This window comes from Polypterus senegalus, chromosome 15 (assembly GCF_016835505.1).
Source record: "Polypterus senegalus isolate Bchr_013 chromosome 15, ASM1683550v1, whole genome shotgun sequence".
NCBI lineage: Eukaryota > Metazoa > Chordata > Cladistia > Polypteriformes > Polypteridae > Polypterus > Polypterus senegalus.
This window is the reverse complement of record NC_053168.1, coordinates 19,264,110-19,289,095: the sequence shown is the minus strand read 5'-3', so window position 1 is coordinate 19,289,095 and position 24,986 is coordinate 19,264,110. Positions and strand designations below refer to the sequence as shown.

General features: G+C 41.5%; 1 protein-coding gene across 7 annotated transcripts in view; it reads right to left on the bottom strand.

Moving 5' to 3' along the window:
- The window catches only part of LOC120515588 (FH1/FH2 domain-containing protein 3-like), a 674,713-nt gene that overhangs the window by 500,699 nt on the left and 149,028 nt on the right, over positions 1-24,986 (bottom strand). The window lies entirely within an intron of this gene.

Genomic DNA, 24,986 nt, shown 5'->3' with positions numbered 1-24,986 from the left:
AGGTTCTATATAATACAAGACTGTTTACTATGTACTGCACACACCCTGCAAAGTTTTACACCCAAAAGCACAAAGCCTAATGTTATGAAACTTTAAAACATTTCTCCGCTGGCCTAATGAAATAAGGAGCAGAAGAGTGCTGATCATGCCACCCCACTTCAGATCGCATGCATGCCTTATGCCAAGTTAATTGGTTCTCTAAAACCATGAGCTGCATTTTTTCCTGCCCTTCAAGCCAAGGTATTAGAACAATATTTCAGCTGACATAAGGAAGATTTAAGGTTATTAAGAAACAAAATACTACCACTAATGGCACTAATAGCATTTGGGGTTATGGCATTCGGATGGAATGGCACTCTGGCGGCCGAAAACGTTCATTTTCCCACCGTTCATGACGCTGGCTGTGACGCGGCCCTTTAGAATAATTTCACTCCCTAGGTGTGCCCGTGAGGAGTCATGGACCACCTGAAAGCCTTTTTCCATTATGCATCCACTCCCTGGATTGACGTCTTTTTGGTGCCATTAACCTCCTCATCTCCGCTGTTTGTATCGGGTTCTCGTACAGTAGATGCTCTGTCGGTGCTCACTGACAGCCACAGTGGTTAGCGCTGCTACTTCACATTTCTAGGGTTGAGGGTTCAGTTCTCAGGCAGATCAACAACTACACGCCTTTCCACACAGTTTAATTTTCAATGGATGAATTTGCCATTTTGTCCATCAGTCTACACTCAACAACCCACAATGACAAAGTGACAACATGTTTTCAGAAATACTTGTAAAAGTTATTAAAAACTGCAGTCTCTCATTTATAGAAGTATTCAGACCCTTGATTCAGTACTTTGTAGAAGCCCCTTTGCCAGTAATTCCAGCCTTGAGTCATCGTAGGTAAGTATCTACAAGCGTTGCACACCTGGATTTAGGCGATTTATCCCATTCTTCCTGGCAAATCCCCTCAAGCTCCATTAGACTGGAATAGGAAATGTCTGTAAACTGCCATCTGCAGGTCTGAAGTGCACGTCCCTTGAGTTACCAAAACGATGACCCTGAGTGTCCGTAGCATGAATTCAGTATTATTAGATTTCAAAGACCAAGGGGGTTTGCGCATGCCGTTTGAGTATCATAAATGGCACCACTCTGGTGACAGTGCCCTAGGTGGCTGTCTATGTCACCTAATTGATTGACAGGTACCTCCACATTTTTGGGCTTTTGGTAGGCCACTCATGGACACTGAAGAGATTTGCTCCAACGTCACCACACTGTTTGTCTGGGTTGTATGCTTCGGGTCACGGTTTCTTAAACTTTTTATTTCTTGCCAGCCAATCTTGCCCCTCTTACTGTTTTCGATACCCAGTCCATGATCGGGTAGGAGTTTCTCCCTTGGTGAATCGACGGCGACAGTTATAGCAGGATGTCCCCCTTAGTGAGTCGACGCTTATGTCATAGCAGAGCAATGTCCATTGCTTAAACAACAACCCAACTCGAGACACTTTGCAAACCTAACCTGACCCAAAACGGTGACCTGCGAGCACACGTGTCCCGATGGCATTGACCAATACCTTACAAAACAGTGCTGCAAGGTGAACCGTCACCCCAGTTTGAGGTCACATGCACTCTGGAGCAGGTTTTCAACAAGGACCTCCCTTTGTTTGGCTGCATTCATCCTTCCATGAATTCTGACCAGTCTCTATGTCCCTCCCACTGAGGAAAACCTCCATAGCTTGAAGTTGCCACCACCATGCTACTCCGCAGGGATGGTATTAGGCTGGTGATGATCAGTGCCCGGTCTTCAGCAGATAAAGTGCTTGGAGTTCTGCTCAAAGAGGTTCATGTTTGTCTCATCAGACCAGAGAATCTTTCCCCTCATGCTCTCTGAGCCCTTTAAACTGTCAGACACCTTTTATTTAAGAGTGGCTTCCATCCAGCTACTCTACCAGAAACGCCTGATTGATGGAGCACTGCTGAGATGGTCGTCCTACTGACAGGCTCTTCTGTCTCAGCAGGGGACTTCTGAGGCTCTATTAGAGTGACCACTGAGTTCCTTGCCAAGCACCTTCTCTCCCAGGTATTTGGTTTGTCTAGACAGCCAACTTTATGAAGGGTCCTGGTGGTTCCAAACATCTTCCATTTCACAATTATTGAGGTCACTGCTGTGCACCTGGGGACGCTCAAAACTTTACAAATGGTTTTATCCCCTTGTCCTGATCTGTGCCTTAACACAAATGTATCGTGGAGGTCTAAAGAGAGTTCCTTGGACTTCACAGCTTGTTTTATTTCCTGACTTGCCGTGTGAATCGTCAGACCTTCTATACCCAAGTGTGTGCCTGTCTAAATGATTGTCCCATCCATTCAGTTTGTCACAGGCGGACTCCAGTCAAGTTCTAGAAACATCTCAAGGAGAGTTAAAGCAGATGAGCACAATGTGGAGTGCCACGGCAAATGGGCTCAGTACTTAGAGATTTCAGGGTTTGATTTTTTAATACATCTGCAAACCTTTCGGAAAAGATGTTCTCACTTTGTCATGGTGGGTTATTGAGTGTGGTAGAAAATGACAAATATGTCTACTGGAAATGAAATCTGCAACACAATAAAGCAGGCAGAAAGTGAAGGAGTAGTGTCTGCTGGCTCCTTTTTTAAGGCACCCGAAAGTGCTCCAGGTGCTCGTTGACGCATTTCCAGCAGCACTTCGGGGGTGTGTTGGAAGAGCTGCCCATAAGGGCACAGCAGCAGCTGCGGCGCACACGGATCCCAACAGGGCTGTATCTAGCTCCAACTCCCATGGAGCCCTGCAGGAGTCCACGGGGAGGGGCTGCCAATTCTGGCCATGCTTCCTCCCCTGGTCCTTCCAGCATGAATGCGTTGCGGCCAGGGCCATATGCCACAATGTACAAGACAGCCATCAGAATGAGGTCAAGGTTACACCAAACACTCCAACGACACAGACCCAGCCGCTTACATCACCGATTTTGGACGAGACCCTGTTGGACCTGTTAGCTGGTGGGACAACTTTGAGAAACTGTTAAGAGAATTTTCGTTGGTCAAGGACATCGCTGTTGTCTTGGTGTGCTCTTGACATTTTCATGTGAATGGAGATATTTTAAAAAAACGCCGCATGTGTGGACAGGATTTTGTTTCTTTAAGGACGAAGGAGGAAAACTAATAATAAATAGGCCTTATTATCATCACATAGGAAAACAACAGAGACACACTAAGAAGGTACAAACTCCACACCGACCAGCACCAGAACTCTGCACCAATGAGGCGACTGCACTAACCACTGTACCACACTGCTGCCCACATTAAAATAATATCTTACATAACTTCATTATCATGTGATAAGACTGACATCCCATCCTGGGTCGGCTCCCACCTTATGCTCAATGCTGCCAGCTCCTTTGACTGAGAGATGGAAAACAAGTCTTCAGAATTCACATTTACACTGTATTTAAAGTAAACTTTTTCCTAAAGAATTCCTCCAAGAGCGTAGCAAATTACCCAAATCCAAATGCTGCTCTTCAAGTGTGGCACTTAAATGAATTGTAGCAATGAGAATGTTAACAACATTGCACTTGGAGGTAATGGTACATCCATCAGCACTGCTTTCCTAAAACTTCTAAAGTGCAAAGTCAACCGTTTCTTGCCAATGGTGCATTTAAAACGCTGCAGGAAATGAGCGCACTGTCCGACGGCTAATGTCTTATCTGCAGATACTGTTTAGACAAGAGAGACAAAGGAGTGAAGGACAGGACCACCCGCCACTCTCGCGTGGGCCGGAAAGAGTGGATTCACGAGACGCCGTCGGCGTGTCATTCCCAAGCACATCTGAGAAATTGACAAATGAAAAAATTTGACCAATAAAATGAAAACAAGACTTTAAAGGTCTGAAAACTGTGCTACCCATCTAAGCAATCAGCGTAGACTTCAGGGTATTCAATATGAACATTTGCAGTGCACAATCTATTGTAATGTACTTAGTTATCCAAGAAGCAATAAAATGCATTGCATTTTTCATTCCAACAGATGGCACATTTCAAACATTACCACTGCTTTTACAAATGCCATACCAAATGGCATATGACAAAGATGGGCATGCAAATGCACAGACACTTGTTCTTTTATTGAGCTGGATTTGGTATGGAATTCATAAAAGTGGTGTTAAAGTTTGTGATGCACCATCTGCTGGAATGAAAAGTGCAATGCATTTTATTACGAAAAATATTTGTGATGCTCCATCTGTTAGAATGATAAGTGCAACGCGTACTTTACAACTCGGGGAGTTGATGTAGAGGTGGTCCACTCCTAAAAGTACTTGGGCTGATAGATTGGACTGGTCTTGGAACACAAAGGAGCTACAGAAGAAAGACCAGAGCAGGCTCTTCTTCCTTAGTGTTCCTTAAATGATGGTAGCGACATCCTTCACATCTTCTACAATTCTGTTATGGCCAGTGTTGGGCTGGTAACATCACTTCAAGACAGAGCTACTGATTTAACCAGCTAATTAAAGGGGCAGGCTTGTGGACCCCCTGGAAGTAGTAGATAGATATGAAAGGCACTACAGGGTGGTCCAGATCTAATTATGCAATTATGAAAAAGGCGAACACATCGCACCTGTTGTTTGACTGACAGCCCCCGCCATTTTGGAATGCAGGGCAGGTGCTGACATCTATCGGCAACAAAAATTATTTTTTGTGAATTCTCTATGTAATAAACTTAATAAGTTATAGCGTAATGAAAATTGCATAATTAGATCTGGACCACCCTATATATAATAGATAGACAGATAGATAGATAGATAGATAGATAGATAGATAGATATGAAAGGCACTATATGATAAACAGATATGAAAGGCACTATATGATAGATAGATAGATAGATAGATAGATAGATAGATAGATAGATAGATAGATAGATAGATATGAAAGGCACTATATAACAGATATGAAAGGCACTATATGATAAACAGATATGAAAGGCACTATATGATAGATAGATAGATAGATAGATAGATAGATAGATAGATAGATAGATAGATAGATAGATAGATATGAGAGGCACTATATGATAGACAGATATGAAAGGCACTATATGTTGGATAGATAGATAGATAGATAGATAGATAGATAGATAGATAGATAGATAGATAGATAGATAGATAGATAGATAGATAGATAGATGTGTTACCAGATAACCCCAGCATCTTGTGTTTGAACCCCTTGCCTGGTCTCTATCCATGTGGGGTCCACATATCCCCCTCATTATCTTCCCATATTCTAAAGACATGCATGTGTGGTTAGTTGGCTTTGTGTGTGAGGGGGTGTAGACTGAATGTCAGTGGGTCCTTTACTGGTCAGACACCCCACCATGTTTACACTCAACATCTTTGAAACAGACCAACAGGATATATCAACAGATGAATGGATAAAGACACCTGTCGCTTATTTTTAAGCTCACAGCCTGCTGATCAAACTCATTCTGCCCTGCTTTCTGCCCTGCTGCATTTCATTTTCCTCATGACACCCACCTCTCTGCTCAAACTCAAACACTGACGGCCCCGCTCAAAGCCGGCTTACTAGCCAACTTCTAAAAGACCCGCTTCTGTCAACTTATTCATCAATCACTGCCCAGTGGATGCCCCTTCAACCTCTCTGAAGGTGTCCGAGGTGACATGGGGTGTCTCCTTCCTACTTAACTTTCCCAATGTCTGGCAGGTCACGTTTGATGTGACTTCAGCCTCCCGGGGCACAAAGCTCATGCTCGCTTTCCCATAACCCACTGATACGTTGTTGGCAGGGCCTTTCAGACTCGGCCTTCTAAGCTGAAGGCATGAAAAGGAGGAGGAGAATAAAGACGTGGCGGCTCAATGGAAGTGCAAATCGATGGGAACAAAAGGGAAATGTCTATGTTTGTGTTTACATACTCAGAGAAAGGTCTAAGACTATGTAATAAACATACAAATATTATATAAGTGAGCATAAACTGCATGTAATACATCAAACAGACTCCCAATTATTATTTTTTATGCTGAATTTAATGAAACGTTATAATACTTAGACTCATAATAATCTCGCTACAACTACCCATCTATCTACAGGAGATCCTGTTTAATCAAATTAACAGGGGTATGAAGGAAATTGGTGCCTATTCCAAACTCATTACATGCCAGGCAGGACCCGACCCTGGACTGGCCGCCAGACCACCTCATCCCCTACATCAAGCCTTAATTCTATTCGACCACATCTTTGATAAAAATGGACACAGTTACAAAAAGGGAATGAAAGCTTTTCATAGACATGGACACATTTACAACAGAGGTTTAAAAGCATATTCAGAACAGAGATGTCCATCCATTTTCCAAAAATGCTGATCAGTATCAAAAAAATTGTGAATCAAGCACAACATGAACCATGTGCAAGATGGAACATGAGAACATAAATTTGACAAAAGAGAGGAGACCACTCAGTCCACCAGGCTTGTATGCTCAGATGCCCCCACAATTTCTGTAGATACTCCCTGAAGACTGCTAAGGTTTCTGCTTCAAGACCGGAGAAACCATGGACTGGATGCCACTGCATCACTTGCCCTTACTCATGTCATGAGTGCTTTGAGGATGCCACTTCACCCTTGAAGCCCATTTTTGGCATGGCGGAGGGAGGGAGGCCTTATCAGTCAAAACCCAAATGGAGCCCTTGGCAGGGAGTGGAGTTTGGGGTCACTATCAGTTTCCAGAGCAGACACCCCTTGAGTTAGCTAAATGGAGCCTCCTGGTGCTCATTCTGCAAACCAAAGGGTGGATTTGGGCTTAAAGGTCCAGAGTGTGTGCTCCTTGACTTACATAAATGGAGGCACTGAGTGTCCATTGCATACATTCAATATTATAAGATTTCAAAGACCAAGGTGAGGGAGGTCTCATGCATCCCTTCAGTTACCAAAGCGGTGCCCCTCTGTGTCTATAGAGCAGATGGCATTGGGAGGGTTTGGGTTTAAAAGCCCAGAGTGTACACCCCTTGAGTTCTGTAAATGGTGAATCTGAGTATCCAAAGTGCGCATTCACTACTATTAGACTTCGAAGACGGAGGTGGCTTTGGCAGGGAGAGGATTGCACCCACACACAGCATTTACTAATTTGGCTGACACCTTCACCAAAGGCGACTTACAACATTTATGATACAACTGGTTACATTTCTGTTTGGTTTTCCAATTGGAGCACAGGCAGGTCAATTGACTGGTCACATTGTGTCAGTAGTGGCATTTAAACCCATAACCTCAGGGTTTGAAGTCCAAAGCCTTAAGCACTACAACCACATTGCCTACCTACCTTGAGTTTCCAAAATAGTGGCCCTTAGTGTCCATAGTGAAGACAAGGTGTGGCGGATTTGGAAATAAAGGTCTGAAGCACATGTCCCTTGAGTTACCAAAAATGATGACCCTGAGTGTCCATAGCAAGACTTTGATATTATTACATTTCAAAAATTAGAAAGGGGGCAGATTTGCCCTTTGAGTAACATAAATGGCACGCTCTGGTGACAGCACCTAAGTCAACTGTCACCTAATTGATTGACCGGATCTGGTGGGAGAAATCTTCATACGTGAAAAAAATGCATGCAAATACAGGAAGAACAAATAAACCTAACACTGGAAAACGCACAAAGAGACAGGGAGAGCCGACAAATGCTACATCGGAATGGTAACATAACTGGAGACTTTGAAGATGTGACTCAGCAGTGCTAACCAATATGTCCCAGCAGAATCCTCAAGTCAACGATACAATACAATACAATACAATACAGTTTATTTTTGTATAGCCCAAAATCACACAGGAAGTGCCGCAATGGGCTTTAACAGGCCCTGCCTTTTGACAGCCCCCCAGCCTTGACTCTCTGAGAAGATAAGGAAAAACTCCCAATAAAACCTTGTAGGAGAAATGGAAGAAACCTCGGGAAAGGCAGTTCAAAGAGAGACCCCTTTCCAGGTAGGTTGGGCGTGCAGTGGGTGTCAAAAGTAGGGGGTCAATACAATACAATATACAGAACAGAACAATTCCTTAAGACAGCATAATAATAAAAATTTTAGAAGTACGGTTTAACAGTAGATGATATGACATAATTAGGTTTGGAAACCTAGCCATCAATTCCAGGACACGGCTGTAGGTGGCAGTAACTCTTGCCTAACTTAACCTGTCCAGTGCCCGTCACCAGCTCTTTTTATCTTAATCTCTCTAACCTAACCCAAAATCCTCGAATACAAAGCACAGAGTGGACTGCCAGCCTGTTAGAGGGCCAAGCACTTTATAAATATTTGTACAATATTTATCATACATGACATACCTTTATTGAAATTTCAAACTTTTGCTGATGTAAAAGCTAAAATCAAGACAAATGATGTGAAATTGCTTCTTGCCTCTTATTGGTAAAACTTGGGCTGTTCTCAGAAAAAACATACTTCAAAAATTAAATTAAACTCAATTTTTCTTTTTTGTAAAAACTTGATTGATTTGTATGGATTATAATAAAGTTAATAAAAATAAAATAAAATAAAAAAAATTAAATTAAACTTATAATGCCTAGGTTACAAAAGGACGCAGACCCTTTAGGTAACACTGTCTGGCGACCCCATCTGCTTTCATTCCAGCATTATGCGCCTTTAATTTGGTCTCTCTTAATTTGGCACTCCTGCATTTGGTGATTTTATTCACTTGTCCTTAGCACAGATGTTCAAAGGTAGTGAAACTTTGCAGATCTGCTGTGCATGGCCTCCTTTGGGTGAGCTCATGGATTTCTGATAGGACTGAGGTCCCCACTTGGAGTGGGCATTTGGATAATGATCTTGCCTTTTAAGCTGTTTCTTGGTAAAGGGGGCCTTGTTCATTATGTCATGGCGAAAGGTGGAATTCTATAAACCTGGCTTTCTAAGTAACATTGTAAACATCTTGTACATATAATGAACTACATAAATAAATATTCATTAGTAAGACAGAAAAGCTTGAGTGTGGTAGTGGCTGAGGCACGCCTTTAACATACCACACGTGTGCACATTTACACAATATTATGCTGAGATTCGTTCAAGTGTTTACACCCTTGCACATTTCTTAGTTTATATTTTGTTATTTTTATGTAAGTCATTAGAGCAAACTCAAGACAACACAATGTGAAAACTCAAGAGTTGGTAAGGAGACCATCACATATGCTGAACACTTACTGTGTATACAATGTAGATACCCCAGATGACAGATGGGCATCCTGTCCAGGATGGAGATGGGAGTCCTTACCCAGCAATATGGGGGCAATACCTGGTCAGCAACACTTGCTCACATTGGGTCAATTAAGAGACAGAAAAATAAATTTACATGCATGTTTTCTATATGTTGAGAAAAAACAGATTAGCTTTTATAAGCCCACACAGACACAGGGAGAACCTGGAGATGTGATACAGGAGTGCTAAACTCTCTGACATTCCCTTGCCATTCACATGTCTGTCAACGTTTGAAGGAGTATATATTTTAAGGATGGTGAAGAATATACATATACAGTATATACACATATATACATATATATATATATACACATAAATACATATATATACACATATACATATCTATACACATATATACATATACATATCTATACACATACATACATATACATATCTATACACACACATATATACATACATATACATATCTATACACACACATATATACATACATATACATATATATATATATATACATATATATATATATATATATATATATATATATATCCATCCATCCATCCATCCATCCATTTTCCAACCCGCTGAGATGATCCAATCCGAACACAGGGTCATGGGGGTCTGCTGGTGCCAATCCCAGCCAACACAGGGCACAAGGCAGGAACCAATCCCGGGCAGGGTGGCAACCCATCGCAGGACACACATAAACACACCAAGCACACACTAGGGCCAATTTAGAATCGCCAATCCACCTAAACTGCATGTCTTTGGACTGTGGGAGGAAACTGGAGTGCCCGGAGAAAACCCACGCAGACACAGGGAGAACATGCAAACTCCTATATATATATATATATATATATATATATATATATATAGTGGTCTATGGCCAGTCAGTCATCCCGGCCAATACCCCCAGGCCGCCAGGTGGAGCCCTCCCTGCAGCATGGAGGTGCCCCAAATACCAGCAGGGAATTATGGACAATGGAGTTTTCATCCACAGCCCTACTGGATACCACAGGGGCCACTAGAGGGAGCTGCAGGGAGGAGCAACGAGTATTTTTCTTACAACCCGGAAGTGCGTCCTAGTCACATGGACAAGGGGAATGGCGTGCTTCCAGGTTGAAGAAGAGGAGTTTTCATCTGACCCAGAAGTGCTAGGAAGTCACATGGACAGCAGGTTCAGAAGCACTGTAGGAGATCAGATCCCAGACGTTGAGCTGTGCTGGGTGGCAACGAGTCTGGGAGTGGAGGATTATTGATAGTGTATTGTGTATTATTGTATGAGTATTGTGGAGAGGAGAGTGCTTTGTGCACGTATTTGTCAAAATAAAAATTATATTTGGACTTTTACCTGGTGTCTGGCGTCTAGTCTGAGGGTTCAAGGGGACGACAGCGCCCCCTATCTGTCTCAGTGTGTATATATATATACAGTATATATATATATATATATATATATATATATATATATATACACACACACACACACACACACACACACACACACACATACACTACTAACCATGTCATCTTCCTTTATCTCCACAGTGCAGAGAAACTCCCCAGTGACAGTAACTGGCACAGACCCTTCCAGTCCCAGAACCATTAAAGCCCAGTTGCCCAGAAGGAGACGTCACTCGTTGACTGAAGAGCAGAGCTCCTGCAATCCCAACCAAAGACCCTAAAAGAAGTCTTGAAAACTGTCAGGCTGCCACAGGGCTGATATTTTTGTTTGTGTTTACATCAGAGCGCGTTTTATTTTATTTGTTTCAAGTAAACAGGGGAGAGAGCCGAGTTGGCACCTTGACATTTATCTTGCCTTTTTACCTGTCTCCCCCTCGGACGACCACTATATACTGTATATATACTGTACATTCTGTTATACACCTCCACCTGACACACTTGTATTTTGGGATTTGCAGGGAAACTTGCCAAGGGAAAATCCATATGGCCACTAGAAAAAGTACAAATCGCTCACATAAGACATCCCATCTGAGTATCGAACTGATGTCCAAGTTCTGCAGAACAGCTTGGCCGCCTAACTGCTCCATGGTGCTGCCTAATGTCAGTAATTTTTTTTTTATGTATTCTTTTTCCCCCACTTTAAACTCACTAAAACTCCATTAATGGCCATTGACAACCCTGCTGAGTAAAGAACGTCTGCCTTTGCTGTCAAAATATAAACGTGCTGAACTTTCAGTGCTGTAAAATAAGCAAAGGGTTAAAAGGGCTGCACTTGGAGATCTGATTAGAAAAGCAAACCACATCCATTAGGCCTAAAAACACAAGCATGTTGTAACCAGAGCCTAGGCTTTAACACGATTATACTACCAGATGCCAGTATGCCCAGTGCTAACCAGGGCTTACTTCTAAACAGTGCAGATTTATTACATCCCAACAGCATACTGTACATAACCACTGATATGGCGGTGACGGCCTGATGGGAACAGACAAGACAGCAGCCTCCAGTCTGTGAACACCCTGCCATAAGCCTGCAGACAGTCCAGTGTTATATTCCCCACACAGTTGTCCTGTGACATTATTTATTTTCTTTAGTAACACCCCCAACTGTCTCCCCTGACCCCCCAGTTCCCGGAACTCTGTGCTCTCAAGCATTAACTGCGCAAAAGCCGCAGAGAAGCATGAAATCGGAAGGCCAGCTGAAGCATGAAGTTTCATCACCATGTGTAGAACTGGCACACTCCTTCAGAGAAGCACTGGGGGAAATCAAAAGGATGTTTATGGCTCTTCTGCCTATGTTTACTAGAAATGTGCGGGTCAGCAGTGAGGACTGAGCTTTACTGTTCATTGCCACAGCCAACAGTCCACACTGCCTAGTGGAGGAAGATCATTCTGGTTAAAGATGGCTTCAGACACCCAAAGCAGACATTATGGAACAGCCTTACTGTATATTATGAGCAGCTTTACTGTGGATGGCAACTTTCAAAAATTTTTTAAATTATTAGAAAGTACGGACCATTTTAAACATTGGCTCACTTATCAGCTAAAACGCTGCTCTTGGTATGTGTTGAAGAAATTCTATCCTGTGTGAATGAGGACCAAGTTGGCAGGTGGGCAGCCATTCCACCCCAATCATTAGAGACCACCCAGCACCGGCAAGACCAGAGTTGTAGAACATTTTTAATTTACTCTTTTCTGCTCTTGTTTAGTACTTTTGTCTTGTAAACCCAGTGCCAATCAGATTATACACTAATTTTCCTAATACATATTCTCATTTATTTCATTTCTTAGTGTTATTTGGCTTAATTTGGAAAAGTTCCACACTCTGGAAGTGTATCAGGTCTGGCCTAACAGTAGTTACGGGCAGTTTTTCCTCCTCTTATTCTTTGACTCCTATAGAGTGTTTAATCCAGGCTGCCCATGTCAACCAGTAACCCCTATATACATGTGTTTATATATACAGTAGATTGTCACAGAGGAGCATCAGAGAATCTCCTCACAGGTCTGATCAATACATTTAAGAACCAGCCAGGGCAAAAGAGGACGCTGTTGCTAACATTCTCTTCTCCTCACAACCTCATAAAACTACCCAGTGAGGGCACTTAGCCCCGCCCCTTCCAGTTCATCAGCTATAAGGGACTCAGCTGCCCAGAAGGAGGTGTCTTTTGCGACCAGAGTGACCTGCAAGACGGATCACCTGTGATTAACCCCAAATTCTGTTGCAAGAGCCAAATCATTGTTTATTTGCATTGCACTTAAGTGGTGGAAGCATAACGCCAAGAGGCGCTCCTTTATGTTGGACTTTTCTGTTGGCTAAACGGGACAACCCAGTAGACATCATAACTTTTACCTTTGAGTGACCTGTTATTCCTGTACCTAGCCACAACTCACACACACATTTTATATATATATATATATATATATATATATATATATATATATATATATATATATATATATATATATATATACTGTATATATACTGCTCAAAAAAATTAAAGGAACACTCAGAGTACAAACATAATCAGAGTATAGCATAAAGTCAATGAAACTTCTGGGATATTAATCTGGTCAGTTAAGTAGCACAGGGGGTTGTTAATCAGTTTCAGCTGCTTAATGAAATTAACAACAGGTGCACTAGAGGGGCAACAATGAGATGACCCCCAAAACAGAAATGGTTTAACAGGTGGAAGCCACTGACATTTTTCCCTCCTCATCTTTTCTGACTGTTTTTCACTAGTTTTGCATTTCGCTATGGTCAGTGTCACTACTGGTAGCATGAGGCGATACCTGGACCCTACAGAGGTTGCACAGGAAATCCAACTTCTCCAGGATGGCACATCAATGTGTGTCATTGCCAGAAGGTTTGCAGTGTCTCCCAGCACTGTCTCAAGGGCATGGAGGAGATTCCAGGAGACAGGCAGTTAGTCTAGGAGAGCTGGAGAGGGCCATAGAAGGTCCTTAACCCATCAGCAGGACTGGTATCTGCTCCTTTGGACAAAGACAAACAGGATGAGCATTTCCAGAGCTCTACAAAATGACCTCCAGCAGGCCACTGGTGTGAATGTCTCTGACCAAACAATCAGAAACAGACTTCTTGAGGGTGGTCTGAGGGCCCAACGTCCTCTAGTGGGCCCTGTGCTCACAACCCAGCGCAGTGGAGCTCGATCGGCATTTACCATAGAATACCAGAATTGTCAGGTCCACCAATGGCACCCTGTGTTTTTCACAGATGAGAGCAGGTTCACCCTGAGCACATGTGACAGATGTTGAAGGGTCTGCAGAAGCCATGGAGAATGTTATGCTGTCTGTAACATCATTCGCATGACCAGTTTGGTGGTGGGTCAGTGATGGTCTGGGGAGGCATATCCATGGAGGGACGCACAGACATCTACAAGCTAGACAAAGACACCTTGACTGCCATTAGGAATCAGGATGAAATCCTTGGACCCATTGTCAGATCCTACACTGCTGCAGTAGGTCCTGGTTTCCCCCTAATGCACGACAATGCCCGGCCTCATGTGGCAAGAGTATGCAGGCAGTACCTGGAGGATGAAGGAATTGAAACAATTGAATGGCCTTCACGATCCCCTGACTTAAACCCAATAGAACATCTGTGGGACATTATGTTTCAGTCCATTAGGCGCCACCAGGTTGCTCCTCAGACTGTACAACAGCTCAGGGATGCCCTCATACAGATCTGGGAGGAAATGCCACAAGACACCATCCGTCGTCTCATTAGGAGCATGCCCCGACGTTGTCAAGCATGCATACAAGCTCGTGGGGGCCACACAAGATACTGAAAAGCATTTTGAGTAGCAGAAATTTTTGAAAAATTGGACTAGCCTGCCACATCTTCATTTCACTCTGATTTTAGGGTGTCTACACAATTGAGCCCTCTGTAGGCAGAAAACTTTTATTTCCATTAAAAGACTTGGCATCCTTTTGTTCCTAAGACATTGCCCTGTCGTTATTTGTATAGATATCCAACTTCATATTGAGATCTGATGTATCTAATGTGTTTCTTTAAAGTGTTCCTTTAATTTTTGTGAGCAGTGTGTATATATATATATATATATATATATATATATATATATACACACTGTACATATATATATATATATACTATGGGCTTTGCCCCCTGTTCGCTTCACTCGCCAATCCCCCTGCACTACACGCCACCCACTTCACGTCTCTGCTGCTCGCGTATGTGGATTTCACTTTCACCAAACAACAAATCTTTTAATTCACGCAGATATACCTCTTCATTAGGAAGAAACACTACTTTTTCCTGATGGCAACATGAATTAGACGATCTACAGGTCTCTGACTTAAAGTTTAAGTCTCGTCGCAGGATTTTCTTTATTAAAATAGAGAGATATATACACACAGTATATATATATATATAAATAAATACTCCAGATTACCCAAAGAAGAAGTTATGTGCTTGATCAGCCTTCTCCAAACAGCTCGGTTCTGCACCTCCTCACCAGTCAAGCCCTTTTCTTTCAGATCTTCTTTCACTTTACCCATCCATCTCCACTTTGGCCCCCCATGCTTTCTCTTCCACTGTACTTCCATTACCGTCATTCTTCTGCCTACATCTTAATTGTCTCACCTCATTGCATGTGTGTGCCACTTCAGCCTACTGTCCTGTACTTTCTCAGCGATTTCTCCCACTTTTGTTGACCCTCTAATTATCTCATTTCTTATTTTGTCCAATTCTGTTACTCCAGACATCCATCTTAACCTTCTCATTTCTGCCACATCTAACTTCTTCTCCTGTGCTCCCTTTACTGTCCATGTCACAGCTCCATACATCACTGCTGGCCTTATGGCTGGCTTGAAAACCTGACCTTTAACCTTCTCTGTCATTTTTTATCACATGATATTGCTGATCCCTTCTTCCAGTGGTTCCATCCACACTGCACTTTACAGGTTATCTCTGCATCTCTCTGACTTAAGTCACTGACTGACTGAAAAGAATTTCTTGACTGTTTACAGACAGCCTATAGAAAAACAGTTTTCAATAACACCTCAATTGTATGGCCCTGAGGCCCGAAAACACCCAGTCTTACTGAAAATTAATTTCATAGTGAAAAGATCTGGGAAAACTGCAATGCCATTTCACATTTAACAGTTAAAGAGGATGATATTTGTTCCCATCTATGGTGGATACAGAATGGTGCGGATATAAGCAAGTCCGGCTGCAGCTCAGCAGCACTGTGGTTCAAGTCTCGCCTGTATTCTTCTTTGTTTCGTTGTTTTGTCCACACAAATATATGCAAAAAAATTATTTACAGTATGCATGTGATAACAAAATATCAAAAACTGTTTATTACCATAAATGTAAAAAACATTTCCCTAAAAAGAAATATCTCAGATATTCCTAGCATTCAGTCTTTACTTCTGTTAATTTTTTTATGTATTGAGATGTAAATTTATTTTATATTGTTTTATTGAATGGAAGCGCAATGACATCTTTTGATTTCCTTCACCTTTTCCATTGCAATCTGCTGAACTCTGTCATTGAAGCTGATCACAGTACTGATGTCCCTTAAGAAGTGAGAACTGTCACTGTCTCTATCCATCGTACACTGTTCTTCACAAGTTTGCGGGCCCGACTGCCTCCCGCACAGTTATTTAGCAGCAACGGTAGTGCTTTTATTATTATTATTATTATTATATATTATTATAGTCTGGCATAGAATGTATGAAAACTGAGAACTTTAACAGAATTAATGGAAAACACAAACCAGCTCACGTGATCACTTACTGTATCTGTTCAAAAGCATGCCGCGAGTATTCTATACATCATTTTTCTATTGTTTTCTGTACTATTATGATACCTGGGCTATCTATCCATTCCACCAGAAAAATAAAATGGCTTGAAACATGCAAGCTGTAATTACAATTATGTAGATGTAGTACTAATATTGTCACATGTACAGAGTGCAGTGGATGTTCAACCAACACGCAGCACGTTACCATTCTCCAGCACCTGGATAAACAAGACTGTACTAAAGTCAAGGACTTTCCTGGAATGAACACAAAACACAAACCAACTTCCCCTGATGCACTCCCTACTGCTTGATTCCATGATGCCATTACCTGAAACCCTATGGAAAAAGAACCCTGATTCAACTTAACATCTATATAAATAAATAACCGTCGTAAGTCACAGCTTTTCTTTCTTTGTAATAATTCTGGTGTGCATTTGAGGGAGGTTGTTGTTGTTTGTTATTTTATTTATTGATCTTCCTTCCATCCATCCATTATCCAACCCGCTGAATCCGAACACAGGGTCATGGGGGTCTGCTGGAGCCAATCCCAGCCAACACAGGGCACAAGGCAGGAACTAATCCTGGGCAGGGCGCCGACCCACCACAGGACACACACAAACACACCCACTAGGGCCAATTTAGAATTGCCAATCCACCTAACCTGCATGTCTTTGGACTGTGGGAGGAAACTGGAGCGCCCAGAGGAAACCCACGCAGACACAGGGAGAACATGCAAACTCCACGCAGGGAGGACACAGGAAGCGAACCCGGGTCTCCTAACTGCGAGGCAGCAGCGCTACCACTGCGCCACTGTGCTGCCCTTTATTGATCTTGTGTAAAAAAAAAAAAAAAATTAAATTCCCCAAGAGACCCCCCCAGAGACGAATAAAGTGCAATCTGTCTATGTGTCTGTGTGTTAATAATAAGCTGGGCAGAATAGCAGATGTTATTAAACTAGGAGAAAAGACAACTAGTTAGGCCTGCTGTTATTCCCTCTCCGCATCTGTGAGGCCATATTGTTTAGTAACATAAGGTGGACTACCACAGCTACAGTGACAATATATTCATTTATATACTGTCACACGTGTGCGCTAAGGGGACAGCTTAAGGGCTCTGGTAATGGTAATAAGTCACCACTCCAGGGGCTGGCGCTGTGTGGTAATGTCCCTTCCTCTAAGACCTTAACAGTGAAAGACTCCACCGCCACTGACATAACTTCTGGTGTCCTTCCACCTGAACCCTCCTCTTCTGCCAGAAGGCCTCATTCAGTTATACAGGGTTACCAGGGTGGTACCCCAAAATTTTATAGTGGTCTAGTCTATTCTCTTGCAATATAAATGTGCACATTGTAAATTTACAGTATATATACAGTATATATACAGTGCATACATAGTTGCCCCTTAAACAGGTTGTCTGGCATAGTGACAATTGAACCGGATTTTAAAACGAAAGTTTAATTCCCACCTCTCACTCACTGTGTGACTCTAAGCCAACTCAAATTCCAAAAATATTAATTCACAATGTATCAAGATCATGTGAGTAAACCTGGGTGACTGACAAAGAATAATTTGCCACAGTGGCAAAGGGCACACACAGAAGATCCATAGACCTCAGTGTATTCAGCATTAACATTTGCAAAGCACCATCTGTTGGAATGTATTTTGTAATGCATGTAGTACTACAATCCATCACATATGTCATTCCAACAGATGGTGCATCACAAGCATTAGTACAGCTTTTACAAAGCCCATACCGAATGGCATATAATAGAGACATAGCAACCAGATGGACACACAGATACACAGGCGCTTGCCCTTTTCTTAAGGTGGACAAGCTGTACTACCCGTCTAAGACAGGTTAAAATCTAACTTAGCAAATGTAGACCTCAGCATTAACTTTTGCAATGCATATGTCTGTTATATGCCATTTGGCATTGGATTTGTCAAAGCAGTGCTAATGTTTGTGATGCGCCATCTGTTGGATAGCAAACACATTGCAACTGGATGGATCCTTTTATTAAGGTGGATATACGGTGTGTGTGTTTTTTTTTTTTTTGGCATTTTTTATACTATTAATGCCCAAGGGGAAATTGTCTTTTCGCATGACCTATGGAGGTGAAATATCTAAATAAATAAATGAAAACCATACATACATACAGAAACACATGCACACCTATTAAACATCAGTAATGTTCACTCTTTTGAAGGTTTGTCTCATAAATCAATGAACTGCTGATGTAGCTGGCTTATTCATAGTTAAACTTCAACTATTTCTAACCCTCCACAAAGCAAATAAGACATCAAGGTCAAGGGACTGACATGTAAGGAGCCTAAATCTTCAAAGGGTCAGTTGTGCTGATGAGTCTACAATATGGAAGGACAGAAATGCCATACATCATTTACGGCTTTGGATGTTAGCTGAGTTCATTAGGCTCCACCTAAGCCCCTAAAAAAAAAAAACTCCTCAAAGGGGTCCCTCCAGAAAAGGCTCAGGCATGGAAGAGGCTGATCAGGAACAACATGCCACCAACAGACCCACACAGAGAGGCCTGAAGAGTTCAAGATGCACCTCACGGGTGGACTCTGAGCGGCCGAGGCAGACAGGAACGCACCATGCAGACAGGAAATCATCCATCTCAATCAGTCAGTCCTCTTTGTACTGTGAAAAGGCACTTTTGTAGTACACACAATCATGCGGTAATGGACTATTTACTACAAAAACAAAATCTATGACAGCCTGAGGATGTTATGTTATGGTGCATTACATTACAGTGCAGAGCGGCACGGTGGATGGATAACACTCTTACTGTTCATTGCCAGGATTGACAAAACTCCCTCTGATAACCTGAAGTGGATAAGCAATGTGCATGAATATAATATAATATAATATAATATAATATAATATAATATAATATAATATAATATAATATAATGTATATAGTGGTTTAATAACTAACTCAAACCGCTTTACACAGATAATGGGAAACCACTTCAACCAGCACCAATATGTACCATCCATCTGGACATTGCGACGGCAGCCATCCTTGTGCTGGAGCACTCACCCCACAGGACAGTAGCTCTTAGGTGGTAAAGAGGTGATGATTAGGGAGCCAGAATGACTGGGCCATGGTAGACAATTTAGCCAGTTTAACAGGAAATCCCCTACTTTTCAAAAAATACCCCAAGATCTTTTATGACCATGTACAGTCAGGACCTCAGCATGACGTCTCATCCAAAGGACCTCACCACTTTTTTGGCACAGTGTCACCATGACTAAACTGGGACATTGGGGTCTACACAAAAACCGCAATGGCCTCACCAAGACCAAAAGTGTAAGCAACCAAAGTTTATCCTAGGTGGTCTCCTATTCAAGATCTGGCTGGGCTAATGCATTTTTAGCTTCAGGTGGGTTACCTGTTTTGAAATGCATGTGGTATGGCTACTGGAATATACTGTAGTAATTTATAATATAATAGCACCAGAGAATGGCAACATGTTGCATATTGGTCAGATATGCAAGTAAAACATTTACTGCAGTCTGTACATGCGACAGTACTACAAATATAATATATTTTATATAAATGTCTACGCGTGGAAGTGTGTGTGTCTGCCTGTCTGGCCCGGAAGTGCGAGGCTACAGTATGAAGCTCAAAGAAAGCGACTCTGTCACCAAGGCGAAACCGCCAAGGAAAGACAAACGAGAGAGAAACTCGCTTAGCCGCTGAGACACAATAATTTCTAGGAGCCCGGGCTTTTTACAGCATTGGCTTGCACAGCTAGTAATCGTTATATATAATATGTTACTGTGGCTGTTCGTTTGTCTGTCCAGGATTTTAAATCACCTGTAGCTCACAAACCGTTTGACTTATTGATCTGAAATTTGGTACACATATACTACATGACATCTACTATCCGCTTTCGGGGTGATGATTGATTTATTCCTCTTTTTATTTTATTTTATTGTAGAATCAACTCTCAGCAGCACGCAGCAGGGCAGCCGTGCGGCACATGCGTACGGGCACCGTTCTCATCCCTACCAACTTCGCCATCACTTCCCCTACCTCTTCATAACTTAAATCATTCTTGAGGCAGATTGAAGACTTAAGTGCCAGCTTCACTGAAAAATGAAAGAAAACGTACTAAGTAATTGCAACATAAACACTGACTTAATCAGTTTTAACGAAAAGACACCGACCAAAGAAGAGAAGAAGCGGGCCGCTAGGGTGGAAAAAAGAAAAGCTGCTCAGGAAGCAGCAAGTGCATCAACCTCTGAGCAAAGGAATGCTAAACGTACAGAGAAAGAAAGAGGATGAAAACTAGGAATGCTCAAGTCAGCACTGTTACTGGTATAATATAATATAATATAATATAATATAATATAATATAATATAATATAATATAATACAGTGGGCTGGCGCCCTGCCCAGGGTTTGTTTCCTGCCTTGTGCCCTGTGTTCGCTGGGATTGGCTCCAGCAGACCCCCGTGACCCTATAGTTAGGATATAGCGGGTTGGATAATGGATGGATAGATAGATAGATGGATGGATAATATAATATAATATAATATAATATAATATAATATAATATAATATAATATAATATATCCCACCCTACAGTAAACTGGATTAAGCATTGTTTGAGAATATTTGTACAGCTTGGTGCCACTGTTGGATTCACCATCCTGGGTTTGCAGTCTGTCACTGACTGTGAGGAATCTGCACATTCTTCTCACGTCTGGTGATGCCTAGCTGGCCAGGTGTGGGTCCCTTGATTGCCTTCCACCCAGTGCTGCCAGGACATATCTGGCCTCCATAACCTTAAAGTGGATGAAGGGAGGTTTGAGAAAAAGAAGAAAGGAGATGAGAGGATACAATACACTATAGTGTACCTTGTGTTAGTTAGATTAAGTGGATTATAACATAACATGATATAATATAATGACACATGGAGGTAAAGCAGCCAGCCTCTTCGTATTCAGCATCCTTTATTTTGAAGGTAAAGTTTCTTATCACGTGTACTCAAGTACAGCGAAATTGTAACTTACAGGTCTCCTCAGAAAAATGACAGTAATAAAATACCAACAAAGACACGCACACACAAAAGCGGATGTTGACATTTTGGAGCCTCTGTTTATGTGACATCTGCACAATCTCTATGTGTCTTTTTACTGTCGTCAAGTTTTTCTCTCACATAAAAGAAATATAAACTTTAAGTTAACTGGAGACCCCAAACTGACTATGGATTGGAGACAGTGTTGGTTTGTGAATGAGTAGGCCTTGCACTGGACCAGAGATTGCTCCTACAACAACAACAACAACAACATTTATTTCTATTTCACATTTTCCTACAACGAGTGGAGCTCAAAGCGCTTTACAAGATGTCAAAGAAGTAGTTATATACAAAGAAAATCAGATAAAAACAATAATGAATAAATGGCATGCAAAAATAAGTAATACATGCTTACATGAGAGAGAGATATATAATTAAGAGAAGTAGAGTCCTTAAATACAGAATTGTTTTTTAAGTCTCTAAATGCGTGTTCAGTCATAAGGTCAGTTGGACACGGTAGACAGAAAAAAAAAAAATAAAAACCCAGTTTAAATCTGTAGATAGATAGATAGATAGATAGATAGATAGATAGATAGATAGATAGATAGATAGATAGATAGATAGATAGACAGACAGACAGATAGACAGACAGACAGATCTTTATTTTGATTGTCATTTTTACAAAGGCCAAAAGACCTCCCAGCCCCAATGGGCATTCTGCCCGACATAAATGTTCTTAAGTCATTCTTTTTTTTTTTTGTCTTTTTAAGGCTTTGTCGTAGATGATTTGACGCAGTGGGTATCAGGGCAGGCTGGAGTACCCGCTTTGATTCAAACATTCAAACATCACAGGTGGCTGCACAGGGACTTTGATCAGAACAACACCACAGAAGAGAAAGCAGGAGAAAAGTAAAGATTAATAAAGATAGCAGATCCACTGAAGAGTATGATAATTCTGTGTGTGTCTAGTTTTATTAAGGGTATTATTAAAAAGGTCAGTTTTTAAGAGTTTTTTTTGATGATCCAATGTATTAGCCTGGTGTATCTCTATTAATGAAGTATTTCAGATGTCTGGTGCATGATAGTAGAAGGCTACGTCAGCCTTTCTTTAATGCTTCGCTCCTGGAATAATAAGCAGACTGCTATTAGAAGATCTAAGGGTAGTTGGGAAGCATTCCAGAATATAGAAAACAGCAAGACTATTAGAAGTATTTAAACCTCCCTAGCATTAGATTTTTTTCCTTGAAAAGACATGTAAAAAGCATTGTACTTTTTGGCTGAGAAAAAAATGACATTTTGATTTTTTACTTTAAAATGCGCAAAACACTAAAAAGCATGCAGTCAGAAGCGTAAAAAGTACAATGATGATGTAATTAAAATAAATACCGAGCAAGCATCACTTTTGGATTCATCAGACTCACTTTCAGTTTCACTTTCACTGCCTGAAGACAGATTCACTTCGTCATTGCTGCTGATGAGAGGCTCCTCAACATCACTGCTTGTATCGCTGCCAACAGCGTGCAACACGTGGGCTGCTGAAAAATGTTTTATACGAGACACCATTATTACTAGGCACGCTTACAGGGCAGAGGAGAAGATGTGCCCATGCCGTTGGCCAGGTAATGCAAGAAGCGGCTATAACGTTAGAACATTAGAACAATCTAGACGAGAACAGACCCATTTAGCCCAACAATGCTTGCCAGTCCTATCCACTTAATTCTTCTAAAAACACATCAAGTTGAGTTTTGAAGGTGCCTAAAGTCCTACTGTATCCCACACTATTTGTTAGCTTATCCCATGTGTCTGTGGTTCTCTGTGTCTGAAGAACAACTTCCTAATATTTTTGCGAAATTTACCCTTAACAAGTTTCCAACTGTGTCCCTGTTTTCTTGATGAACTCATTTTAAAATAACAGTACTGATCAACTGGACAAATTCCCTTCATAATTTTAAACACTTCAATCATGTCACCTCTTAATCTTCTTTTGCTTACACATCATAATTCATTAGTTGGAGACTTCTGCTTTTAGCACTCTTTCTAAAGCCTGAGTGACGCTCGGCTCTAAATCTAGGGAGGTTAAAGTCAATTCTAAAAGACACGGGTAACCAGTGTAATGATGCTAGGACTGGTGTGATGAGCACAGATTTTCTTTTTGTAGTTAAGATTCTGGCTGCTGCATTCTGTACTAATTGTAGACGATTGAGGTCTTTCTTAGGCAGAGCAGTTAGGAGTGCATTACAGTAATCTAGTCGACTAAAAACAAAAACATGAATTAATTTCTCAGCATCTTGCAATGTTATAAGAGATCTAACCTTTGCAATGTTCCTTGAAGGGAAAAAAAAAACATTTCACCTGATACTGGAGTCTGGAGTTTTTTTGTTTTTTCTGCCCCCCCTGGCCATTGAACCTTACTCTTATTCGATGTTAATTAATGTTGATTTATTTTGTTTTATAATTTTGTCTTTCATTTTTCTATTCTTTAATATGTAAAGCACTTTGAGCTACTGTTTGTATGAAAATGTGCTATATAAATAAATGTTGTTGTTGTTGTTACTACCAAGGTAATTTGTAGACACAGGCCCCCTCCCTGCCCTCGAGACCCTAAACTTTATTGATCTGGTTTTAATACACTTAGGGCATATTACATACTGTAACTGCTGAATTAATGAGTGAACCCTTTGGGTCAAGGTTTGTAGTAAGGTCACACCAGTCGTCTGAACTACTAGAATGTTTCTTTTGTTGTGGTAAATTGCTGATTTTTTCTTCTGATCACCACAGGTTTGAGTGTAAGGAAGTGACCATGACATTCAGTAACCCTGGTGGCATGAACGATTACTTTGAACAGGAAGAGTATATGAGCCCTGAAGAATGTGTCCCCAGAAGAGTAGGAAATGGATCTTCCAAGACTGCAGAAATGCTCTTGTAGCGTAGCTGGTAAAGTTGTTTGGTTTTTCACTTAGCACAAGTGAGGGTGGTAACTGAGGAAGGGTGGGTAAGGAGCAAGCCTATTGCTCAGTATATATGCCATATGTTTATTTTAAATTGAGTATTTACTTTCTATCAAACCCACTACACTGTACGGCAAATCTTCAGCGTGACTGCAGCATGCTGTTCTCACATTTCTGCACTTTTTGTAAACAAACACAGTTTATTAGCTACATGGCCTAATCATTGCTCAGAGTGGATTTACTGAAGATTATAAGAAGGATTACTTCATTCACAAGAAAAAGCCGTCAAGACTCAGTGAAATGTGTCAAGCATTTTGTGAACACCTATCTGGAACAGAGAGAGCAGTAACTACTGTGGGGAAAAAAATTCATGAAGCATGAAAATATGGACGGCGGAAAGCACCTGTTTGAATGCTGGACATGCTCCAGTTATTTCTGGCTAAACTGCGTGACCCGGACTCGTTTTCCTCCTCGGTTCTAACGTCAACCAACAACTGGTCAGGACTGCACACTCAGGTCAAATTCCGTGCGGCTAAGGCTC